An 11,322-nucleotide genomic window follows, 5' to 3' on the forward strand; every position below is an offset into this window, starting at 1 on the left:
TCTGTCGTGCTCTAACTTTTGTTCCTCTTCACCACCTCCCTCTTTCTGTCTGGTTATCTCGCTTACTCTTTCTCTTTCAGTTCGTATTTCTAATATTTCTACTCGTGTTGTTCCTTCTTTGCCCCCATGGAGAGTCCCCCTTCCGCAGTTTTGTACATCCTTAACCCGCATCACTAAAGCTTTTACTCCTACGGTTCTAAAACGCCATTTCCTTGAGCACTTTTTTTCTCACTCCCACTCCGTTTCCGTCTTCACCGATGGGTCTAAGTCTGCGGACGGTGTTGGCTACTCTGTTGTTTTTTCCTGATTGCACTAATATGTGTCGCTTACCTCCGGAAGCTAGCATCTTCATAGTGAAACTTTATGCTATTCTCTATGCTCTTCGTCTCCTGCTTTCTCGTTGTCAATCTTCCTTTGTAGTTGTTGTTGACTCTCGTAGTGTCCTCATGGCTCTTGGGTCCTTTAATCCAGTTCATCCAGTGGTTGTCGAGATCCAGCATTGGCTGTTTCTTGTTCACAGTAAATTTAAGTCGGTTGAGTTTTGTTGGGATCCCAGCCATATTGGTGTCTCTTTAAATGAGCATGCAGACGCCGCCGCTAGGGAAGCTGTTCGCTCTTGTCCCATCTCTCGTAAAGGTATTCCTTATTCCGACTTTTACCCAGTTATCCATTCCTCCATTCTTACCCGTTGGCAGGCTTGTTGGTCGTCTGTTACTGGTAACAAACTACGTACTCTTAAGAGTTGTGTGTCTTCGTGGCCGTCCTCCTACCACCGTAACCGGCGATGGGAAACGGCTCTGGCGAGGTTGCGTATTGGCCATACTCGCTTAACTCATGGTCACTTGATGGAACGCCGCCCTGCTCCTTATTGTCTTAATTGCATTGTCCCTCTTACGGTCGTGCATATCCTTGTTGAATGTCCTGACTTCCGGGACGAGCGTGTGTCTTGTTTTCCGACCATTCCCCGCGGTCACTTGTCCCTCGATAGTAATATTCTTGGTGACTCGGATACTTTTGATAACGTTCGCCTTATGCAATTCTGTTCTCATATTGGCATCCTTGGTGATATTTAGCGCCCTCTGATTATCCCACACATTTGATGGTGCTACATAGCCTTCCCGGTTTGGTGCCTTCTTTTGATAATTACTTACTTACTGCCTCCACCACTTAAAGCTGTGTATGGAGTCTGCCTCCACCACTTAAAGCTGTGTATGGAGTCTGCCTCCACCACTTGAAGCTGTGTATGGAGTCTGCCTCCACCACTTGAAGCTGTGTAATTGAGTCTGCCTCCACCACTTGAAGCTGTGTATGGAGTCTGCCTCCGCCACTTGAAGCTGTGGAGCACACTGTTGCACTCAAGGGTAGATTCCTTAGCTTAGTGCACTTGCAGATGTTCTGCAATGTGCCAGTTAAAGCTGTGGGAAACGGAGAGATCATTCTTACACAGTTGGGTTTTTCCTTGGATAAACTAAGTGAAGAATTGCTAGTGAAAGGACAATCAATGGAATAATATTTGGTGATTTCTTTAGTTTTGAGGGATGCTGGTTGCCCAGTGAGTATTTTATCATGTCTGTCTGTTAAAGTTAGCGCTGTATATTATACTTTACAAGGAATACTTTCTTAATGGCACTGGTGTATTATTAAGTTCCTTCTCACTATCCCATTTTTTGTATATTGGTTCCACATTTGCCTTCTTTCAGGAGAGGTGTTCTGCGGGTCTGAGGAGGATCCTTTAACGTCCATTAATATTCTGTGTCTAGTCCAATAGCTTCAGTTTTATCTGGTGATGATAGTTCTCTGTTGACCAATCCACACACTAGAATATGAAGGGACGACGACGTTTCGGTCCGTCCTGGACCATTTTCAAGTCGATTTTCCAGGAGAATGGTCCAGGACGGACCGAAACGTCGTCGTCCCTTCACTTTCTAGTGTGTGGTCTGGTCAACATACTTCAGCCACGTTATTGTGACTCCTCGCCTGCACATGATAGTTGTCTGTTTCTTTGCTTTCTTTGCTGGTACCTCACTAGCTGTCCGTCCCTGATCTAGGGTTACCTCCTCTCCTAGTACTATGAGCTGTTCTGATACAGTCGTGAACACATCATGCAAACTGGCATTTAGTTCCTTGTAAATTTCCTTGTCATATTTGGTTGTCAGTTGTCGGTCCGCGGTTGTTCAACATCCTTCCAGCGAGCATAAGAAATATTGCCGGAACAACCGTGGACATCTTCAAGAGGAAACTAGATTGTTCCTCCAAGGAGTGACGGACCAACCGGGCTGTGGTGGGAATGTGGGCCTGTGTGCCGCTCCAAGCAACAGCCTGGTGTTGCTTGGATCTCAATAAGAAAATCCACTACGATTGTGATGTGGGCGCGAACCTGCGACCCCGGCATTGCCAGGTCGCATATTCTACCATTAGAGTTTTTCTTATTTCGTATTCGTTCTTAGCTCTGTGATAACTGGTTGTGGTTCTCTTCTGTCCTCTGAACTTTCCCACTCCCTCCTTTTTTAGGGGGGGGGGGCATCTTGGTATTTATTGAATCATAGGGGCGTCAGGGGGCGCCAGCTGTCAGGGGCGCCTCACAGCTGGGTGGACAGCGCTTCGGATTCGTACTCCTGAGGTTCCGGGTTCGATCCCCGGTGGAGGCGGAGACAAATGGGCAAAATGTTTCTTTCACCCTGATGCCCCTGTTACCTAGCAGTAAATAGGTACCTGGGAGTCAGACAGCTGCTACGGGCTGCTTCCGGGGGGGGGGGGTGGGAGGACTGGTCGAGGAGCGGGCCGCGGGGATACTAAGCCCCGAAATCATCTCAAGATAACCTCAAGATAGGTTCCTATAATCCCTTAAACCTTCATCCCTTACTGTTGATATGTATCTCTCAGGCTTTGTGTATCTTCGTTTGAGTTGATCTATCGTTTCCTGGACTGTTTTCCGTCCAAGTTCTACCTCCTGATACACATTTCAAGGTACTCTCATGTAATCTTCTTTTTCTGTAGTCTGTTGACCAGACCACACACTAGAAGGTGAAGGGACGACGACGTTTCGGTCCGTCCTGGACCATTCTCAAGTCGATTGTGGCATTCTGTAGCCACAATCGACTACGTTTTGTAGCGTTTCTGTAGTCTATTCTCCTTTCCTCGATCCCTTGCCCTATGGGCCAGCCATATAGTCAAAGACCGCGACAAAATGGTCACTGGCTCCTTGGGGAATTCTATGCTCCAAGTTCACGATGTGTTCTTGATTATAAGAAGAGGGACCAGATTGACGAAGCAGTTACGCAAGCACTTACGAGCCTGTATATCTTTTCTCAATCTTTGGCGGCTTTGTTTACAATTATTAAACAGTTAATGAGCTCCGAAGCACCAGGAGGCTGTTTATAACAATAACAACAGTTGATTGGCAAGTTTTCATGCTTGTAAACTGTTTAATAAATCTAAGCAAAGCCGTCAAAAATTGAGGAAAGATGTACACGTTCGTAAGTACTTGCGTAATTGCTTCGTGAATCTGGGCCCAGGTCCAATAGGCTAGGTATATATTCTCTCCTTTCTCACGAGACATCCTTTACTTGCTGTATTACGAAGTTCCTTTCCATAACTTTCCCTAATTTTGCACCTCACTTTTCTTCCGCGCCATGAGAAAAGTTTTCTCAATTTCCCAATCTATCTCTCTGGACTTTAGATCCCCCATGATTAGAAGTTTTGATCTCATTCTGTTTTTTTGCGGTTGTTGCTCTATATATTTCGTCTGTGCTTGCTTTGTGTGAGTTGCAAGGACGTTGTAGTTCAGTCTGAGATGAGAATTAGTTGCTGGGGATGTAGTTGTGCGTAGTTACTGGAGTTATTAGTGGTGTGTTGTGGCATAGTGGACGGTAGGTGTGTTGTGGTTGGAGTTATGTTGTGGAATGATAAGCTGCTTTTGGTGAGACGGGAGTGAGCGTTGTGCTGGAGGAAAGAGAGATGGGTTGTGATGGTTGTGGTGGAGAGGGAGAGAGGGAGAGAGAGAGGGAGAGCAGTATTGATCAGGGAGGAGACGTAGAGGGCGCGGTAGCCAGCCAGGAGCCACGAGTGGTAATGACGGTGGTGGTGGTCCGGGACCCCCGAGGGCGGTCCTCTGACACGCCCTTAACCGCTCACCACACCATCCGTGTCCTCACCCACCCACTCAACACGTCATCCGTGTCCTCACCCACCCACTCAACACGTCATCCGTGTCCTCATCCACCCACTCAACACGTCATCCGTGTCCTCACCCACCCACTCAACACGTCATCCGTGTCCTCATCCACCCACTCAACACGTCATCCGTGTCCTCATCCACCCACTCACCACACCATCCGTGTCCTCATCCATCCACTCACTACACTATCCATGTCCTCATCCACCCACTCAACACGTCATCCACCTCTGCACCCATCCCTAACCCACTAAGCCGCAAGACAAAGGCAGATATCATCATGGGTGCTAAAGGAAGCGACTGAAGAACTGTGTCAACCTCTTTGCGACTGAGTCCGCAATTTGAAAACAGAGTTTTCAGACTTTTAGAAAATGGGTAATATGATGTCTATAAGGTGCCTATATACGCTAAAGAAGGCAAGATCTGCTGAACTGCAGACCAATATTGCTACCACAAATGTTCTGTGAGTACTAGAGGCTAACGTGAAGCAGCTTCGTAAGACATTTAGAACACACAGACATTGCTTCTAAACACGAAAACATTCAACGAAGGAAAAGTCGGTTAAGACGCGTCTGGGATCCTTTCGGACGTAGGTTCAAACCCCTCATCATGACCCTTGTGGATTTGTTCAAGGAAAATCCTTCTTTGGAAAATCATTAGGACTTTAAAACAAGAGGGCTTATTGGGAAGGGAAAGCTGCATATTTCTCGATTGCCAGAAAGTAGTCGATAATGTCCAAGAAAGCTAAGATGGTGGTGTGTCAGGATGAAACCTAAAGTGGAAAAAGGAATACCATTCAGAAAGGAAACAAAGGATACAGTGAGAGGAGGATATATTAGAGTGGAGAGCGGTAAGGAGGGTTGATCCGCAAGGGTTGGTACTCTGGCAAATCCTGTCTTTGCTATATGTTTGTAGAGAATGATATTAGAAGAATCAGAACATCATAATACTGCAGACCTTAGCAAGGGAATCTTACCACACTCCAAAAGTGGTCGAAGAAATGGCTACTTGATTTTAACCCAGCCAACTGCAACATTATAGGAACTGGAGTGAAAAGATTAATACAGCAATATTGACAGAAGTGGAGACAGTTTCCTGCATCATAAAAGACCTGGAGGGAAGGGGGGTTACCTTGAGATGATTTCGGGGCTTAGCGTCCCTGCGGCCCGGTCCTCAACAGACCTCTTCGACCCTGGTCCTCTTTTTATTTATTTATTTATTTATTTATTTTTTTTTTTTTTTTTTTTTTTTTTGGCAGGAATATTCTCAAGCCTCTGGCTGGCCCACTAAGTGTTGCTTGTTTCTGTTTTACTTGGGCGGAGTATGAGTATTTATGACTCGTATGGTCACTTCAGTAAGATTTTGCCATATGTGTTTAACAACTTCTTTTGCTCTGTTGAATCTAAGATGAAATCTTATTGGGTTTGTAACTGTGTACTGTGTTAGACAATGTTCCAGTGGTTTGTTGTGGTTGTAACTGTGCACTGTGTTAGATAATGTTCTAGTGGTCTGTTGTGGTTGTAACTGTGCAGTGTTAGACAATGTTCCAGTGGTTTGTTGTGGTTGTAACTGTGCAGTGTTAGACAATGTTCCAGTGGTTTGTTGTGGTTGTAACTGTGTACTGTGTTAGATAATGTTCCAGTGGTTTGTTGTGGTTGTAACTGTGCACTGTGTTAGATAATGTTCTAGTGGTCTGTTGTGGTTGTAACTGTGCACTATGTTAGATAATGTTCCAATGGTCTGTTGTGGTTGTAACTGTGCACTATGTTAGATAATGTTCTAATGGTCTGTTGTGGTTGTAACTGTGCACTGTGTTAGATTTTGTTCCAGTGGTCTGTTGTGGTTGTAACTGTGCACTGTGTTAGATAATGTTCCAGTGGTCTGTTGTGGTTATAACTGTGCACTGTGTTAGATAATGTTCCAGTGGTCTGTTGGGTCTTTCTCCACAGTGCTGACATTTCCTCTCATCTTCTGGAACCTGTAAGCCTATTTCTCATGCACATGGATATTGTTATGATCTCAGGCTGCAGGAGAAACGAGTCTGCCCCTGAGAGTTATTCTGTCAGACCTGACCTAACTAAGAGGTCAAAGAAATATAAACCTAGAAATGTATATAGTAAACACTCGATTGAATTTGATGAGTAGTTTAAAGGTATGGGCAGTAAGTAAGAATACAAATAAATGACTTGACATAAGATGTGGAGAATTTGCTAGAGGTGTGAGGCTCACTTCAGAGGACTTCGACCTCACTTGAGCTGAAGAAATCATGAGGGCAGGTCGCGCTCCGTTGAGCCCCTAGTGAAGAAGAACCCCTGTTTGATATACCTTCAAGAAGAAGGACGTGGACGGACTTTTCGACTGTAGAATAAGTCTGTGGACGTGTCAGCTCAAGTCATGGACTGCAGGGAGAGTGTGGCGCAGTCTCTAAAGCAGTTTTGTGGGCAGCTTAGAGCGCCCTGGCGCCCCTGGCTTTTGTGGGAAGCCCATTTTAACCAGTTAACAGTGATTGTCTGTTGTTGGTCATGTACCCAGCGACCGTAGCAGATGTTTATAGATGTGTTAGAAATATTTTGTTAAGGCAGAAAGCCTAAATAAGGGAATTAAGACGAGGGAGCCAGCTGGAGGGACGAGCGGCGCATCCTTCCTTGCCGAGCTCCTGAGGGCAACTGACAGGGCCAGCCTCAAGAGCGAGGAGCCCGGCCGGACGGAGGATGGACCAGCCCAAACGTAGGGGAGTCCCCTCAGAGCATGTGGGAAGCAGAGAGATGTCGGATGAAGACATTTATTGTATATGAGTTTATTTTAGTTATATGTTTGTAAGGAAACATTTTTATTAGCGTATCAATGGGTTGAAGGTTTGTCTGGGGGAAGGAGTTGCTGAGAACTTCGAGCCAGTAGAGGAGGAGTCAGTGGATGGAACTCCAAGGCTATTGAAGAAATAATGAGCTCTGTGGAAGAGCAGCCCCACGGGAAGGAGTTGGACATCAAGTTGTGAGAGGAAAAGCAGTGGAGTTGAGTTTCACGTGCCTCTGTGGTACCAGTGGTGAAGCACCAATGCTGTTTAAGGAAGACTTCATGGTGTAGCATCCAAAAGAGCTGTGGAAGACCCTGGTGGACAATTCTGTGAGATCCTGAAGTGTTCAGGGTAGTGAACCTCTGGATGCAGAGAGGAGATTGATTACTTATAGAGGGTTGATGGAGTGTTTGAGTGTCATTAGCGTGCATGACGCAGTGGGAGGTGAGTGATTGGACGTTAGTATCAAGGAATATTTATACTGATGTTTATGTTGTTGCAGCCATAGGATGGATTCCTTGTATATATTTATTTATATATGTATTCTAGGACTGATAGTGCCGTATCATATTACAAAATTTAACCCACTTGGTGAGGTTGGTAGCATAAGTGGCGAGCCAGGAGTTGGGCTACCACTTGATATAAGCCACTGGTAGAGTCCTGATGGTATTGGGTTGCAACCTGACTATAATATTATAGAGTGTTAGAGTCATATTATTATTCTTGTATATGTGTCATACATGTTCATTGTCTAAGTAAATGTATATAAATTTGCTGATGTTTGCCCTTGTCCTAGTGAGGCTTCCCAGAAAGTAGAAAATAAAGAGAGAGAACCACAGCCGTGGACAGGGTGGTATAGTGTTACAATTCAAGAAAGGGGGGATTGAGGAGGTCATACCAAATAAGGAGAGAGTGGGGAGTCACAGCGGCTCGAATAGGGTGTGTGCACATGACAACGAGATCAGTGTTGGAGCCGCACCCCTTAATGTGTGATGTTGAGCCCCTCTCCGAGAGCAGGAAGCGTACAGGGTGATCTCCTGATTAAAGTATAAGCACTCTACGGGTTTTGGCTGGTTGTATGGTAGGGATGTACTCACTCGACCTACAACAACACGAACATAATAGTATCCAAGCCTGAGGCGATGTATGTGTACTTCTGTTGTTCTACTGTTCCCTTTCATCAAATTAAGTGGTTCGTAGTTGGTTGTACCAACCCGCAGATCCTAATGTTGCAACTGCTGTGTTGTGGTCATTATATGTCTTCTGCATTGCTCTGTTTTTATTTACTTTCTTATTCTGTGATAGACTCTTTGGCATGTCAACGTCTACATTTCTTCTCTTAGTTGCAAGTGTTGCAGCTTCGTCTGCAATGTCATATCTTATTATTCCCACACCCCGGTCCTCGACCAGGGAGGGAATTATCAGGGGAAAGTGCCAAGCCGTTACGACTATATAGCACTGGGAAGGGGTCAGGATACGATCAGAGGGCACTGGGAAGGGGTCAGGATACGATCAGAGGGCACTGGGAAGGGGTCAGGATACGATCAGAGGGCACTGGGAAGGGGTCAGGATACGATCAGAGGGCACTGGGAAGGGGTCAGGATACGATCAGAGGGCACTGGGAAGGGGTCAGGATACGATCAGAGGGCACTGGGAAGGGGTCAGGATACGATCAGAGGGCACTGGGAAGGGGTCAGGATACGATCAGAGGGCACTGGGAAGGGGTCAGGATACGATCAGAGGGCACTGGGAAGGGGTCAGGATACGATCAGAGGGCACTGGGAAGGGGTCAGGATACGATCAGAGGGCACTGGGAAGGGGTCAGGATACGATCAGAGGGCACTGGGAAGGGGTCAGGATACGATCAGAGGGCACTGGGAAGGGGTCAGGATACGATCAGAGGGCACTGGGAAGGGGTCAGGATACGATCAGAGGGCACTGGGAAGGGGTCAGGATACGATCAGAGGGCACTGGGAAGGGGTCAGGATACGATCAGAGGGCACTGGGAAGGGGTCAGGATACGATCAGAGGGCACTGGGAAGGGGTCAGGATACGATCAGAGGGCACTGGGAAGGGGTCAGGATACGATCAGAGGGCACTGGGAAGGGGTCAGGATACGATCAGAGGGCACTGGGAAGGGATCAGGATACGATCAGAGGGCACTGGGAAGGGGTCAGGATACGATCAGAGGGCACTGGGAAGGGGTCAGGATACGATCAGAGGGCACTGGGAAGGGGTCAGGATACGATCAGAGGGCACTGGGAAGGGGTCAGGATACGATCAGAGGGCACTGGGAAGGGGTCAGGATACGATCAGAGGGCACTGGGAAGGGGTCAGGATACGATCAGAGGGCACTGGGAAGGGGTCAGGATACGATCAGAGGGCACTGGGAAGGGGTCAGGATACGATCAGAGGGCACTGGGAAGGGGTCAGGATACGATCAGAGGGCACTGGGAAGGGGTCAGGATACGATCAGAGGGCACTGGGAAGGGGTCAGGATACGATCAGAGGGCACTGGGAAGGGGTCAGGATACGATCAGAGGGCACTGGGAAGGGGTCAGGATACGATCAGAGGGCACTGGGAAGGGATCAGGAATATAAGAGTAATAAAAATAAAAAAAACAAACATTTGGTGCTGGGTGGTGTTGTTCAACCACTTTAAGCACATCTAGGTGAGTACAGTTGACGCAGGCGCATCTGGGAACATTCCGTGCGTAGGTTCGAACCCTCATCACGCCCCTTGTGGATTTGTTCATTTGATATATCACGTTATTGAGATTTCTGTGTGTATCTCAGCCCAGTTGTCTTACCTATGTCGACTGATCTCAGGTGGTAGAAGTCTTCGTGTTTAAGAATCTTTGCTGACAACTTGGAACAAGCTGTTGGAGGTTGTTGCTCTGGATCAAACAACTTCATTTTACTAGCAAAATGATCTGTCTATGAGGCTTTTCGTAACTGCTGGCTGCCACAGTCACAGCTTCCTTGTTTCAAGGTGGGATTGTCTCCTCGCATAAATCCTTCTGCCGGTTCTTAACCATTGTCCACTAGACTTTGGATCCAATTTCTTATAATGCAAGTGTTTTTCTCGTTTCTGATTCCTGTTAAATGATAGCCCATTTCTGAACATTTTTCATTTGACGGCAAATTCCTTCAGTGTCACTGTTGTGAGCAGAAGAATAAATTGTATATGTCCTCCAGCATTTTTTTTTATTTTTTGGAGGGGCCTCGGCAGCCATTTGTCAACGATAACCAGACTGCCCGATCAGGTCTTGTCACCTACTGCTGGAGATACGGCACAAGGTTTGCTTGGACAGCTTGACAGTTTGCTTGAACAGCATTTGCTTGGCTGTTAGCCTCACCCACCTTGGAGGAAAATATTCTATCAGATGAATAGAGACAGACAGAGTAAATAGGACAGACACTGTAACAGACAGGGAGGGACGAAGCATATCCCCAGTCCTCGCATTTTTTACGAGCAGAGCCAGGGAGGTAATCCTCTTAGTGATGGCCGTGAGCCTGCATGGGGCGGGCAGGGGCTCTCACTGGCTCTGCTGACCCCCACCACCCACTCCCATAACCAGCAGACCCATGGTAGGCCAGCCAGTAGAACGCCTGCTTCCCACCGCCATGGCAGCAGACCTGCTGCTGCTGGTGTGTAATCACCTGGACACCTAACCCTTCCCACCTCCTCCAGCAGGCAATGGAGGAGGAGTCAATAGCATGCCAGCCCCTCCCCCCCCCCCGGGTCTGGGAGGGGCGGCTATTAAAGTGATTCCCCCCCCCGTCCCCCCCCCCCCCCTTCCCTACTCTTATATCACCAGGCCAAATGAGGGAGAGCAGCCATTAGCAGGCCATGGCAGCGCCCCATTACCGTAACAGCAGACCCAGGTGGGGGTCAGCAGAACTGGAGCAGAAAAGATCTGTCGTAATATATAATCTACTACATCCAGAGTAGTAGATGCAGATTTGACCTCTCTCTTCAATGAAATAACATCAATTCTACACAGACTGCGGCCCAGAGTGGAACATCGCTGTAGGCTAGGTTGGTTTCAAAATGAAAGAAATCGGCAAGGAAAAGTTATTTTTATGAACAATAATCCAGTTAAATTTATACTGGCAGAAATTGGATGTTTGAGGGGGTGAAGGGCAATATCATACAGTATTAGGTATGATATGTTTAAAGAGGATAGAGAGACAGCAAAAAAAAAAGCAAAGATGAAAAAACACAAAAAATGGAAGTAAACTAGAATATGACACAAACAATTCATAAGCAGCAAATCTGACAACAGACAATACAACAGAGGGAAATAGTGGGGCTGCCCAGCTTAATAAATCAGCAGATGATACTAAAAGA

The sequence above is a fragment of the Procambarus clarkii genome, chromosome 49 (assembly GCF_040958095.1).
Source record: "Procambarus clarkii isolate CNS0578487 chromosome 49, FALCON_Pclarkii_2.0, whole genome shotgun sequence".
Lineage (NCBI taxonomy): Eukaryota > Metazoa > Arthropoda > Malacostraca > Decapoda > Cambaridae > Procambarus > Procambarus clarkii.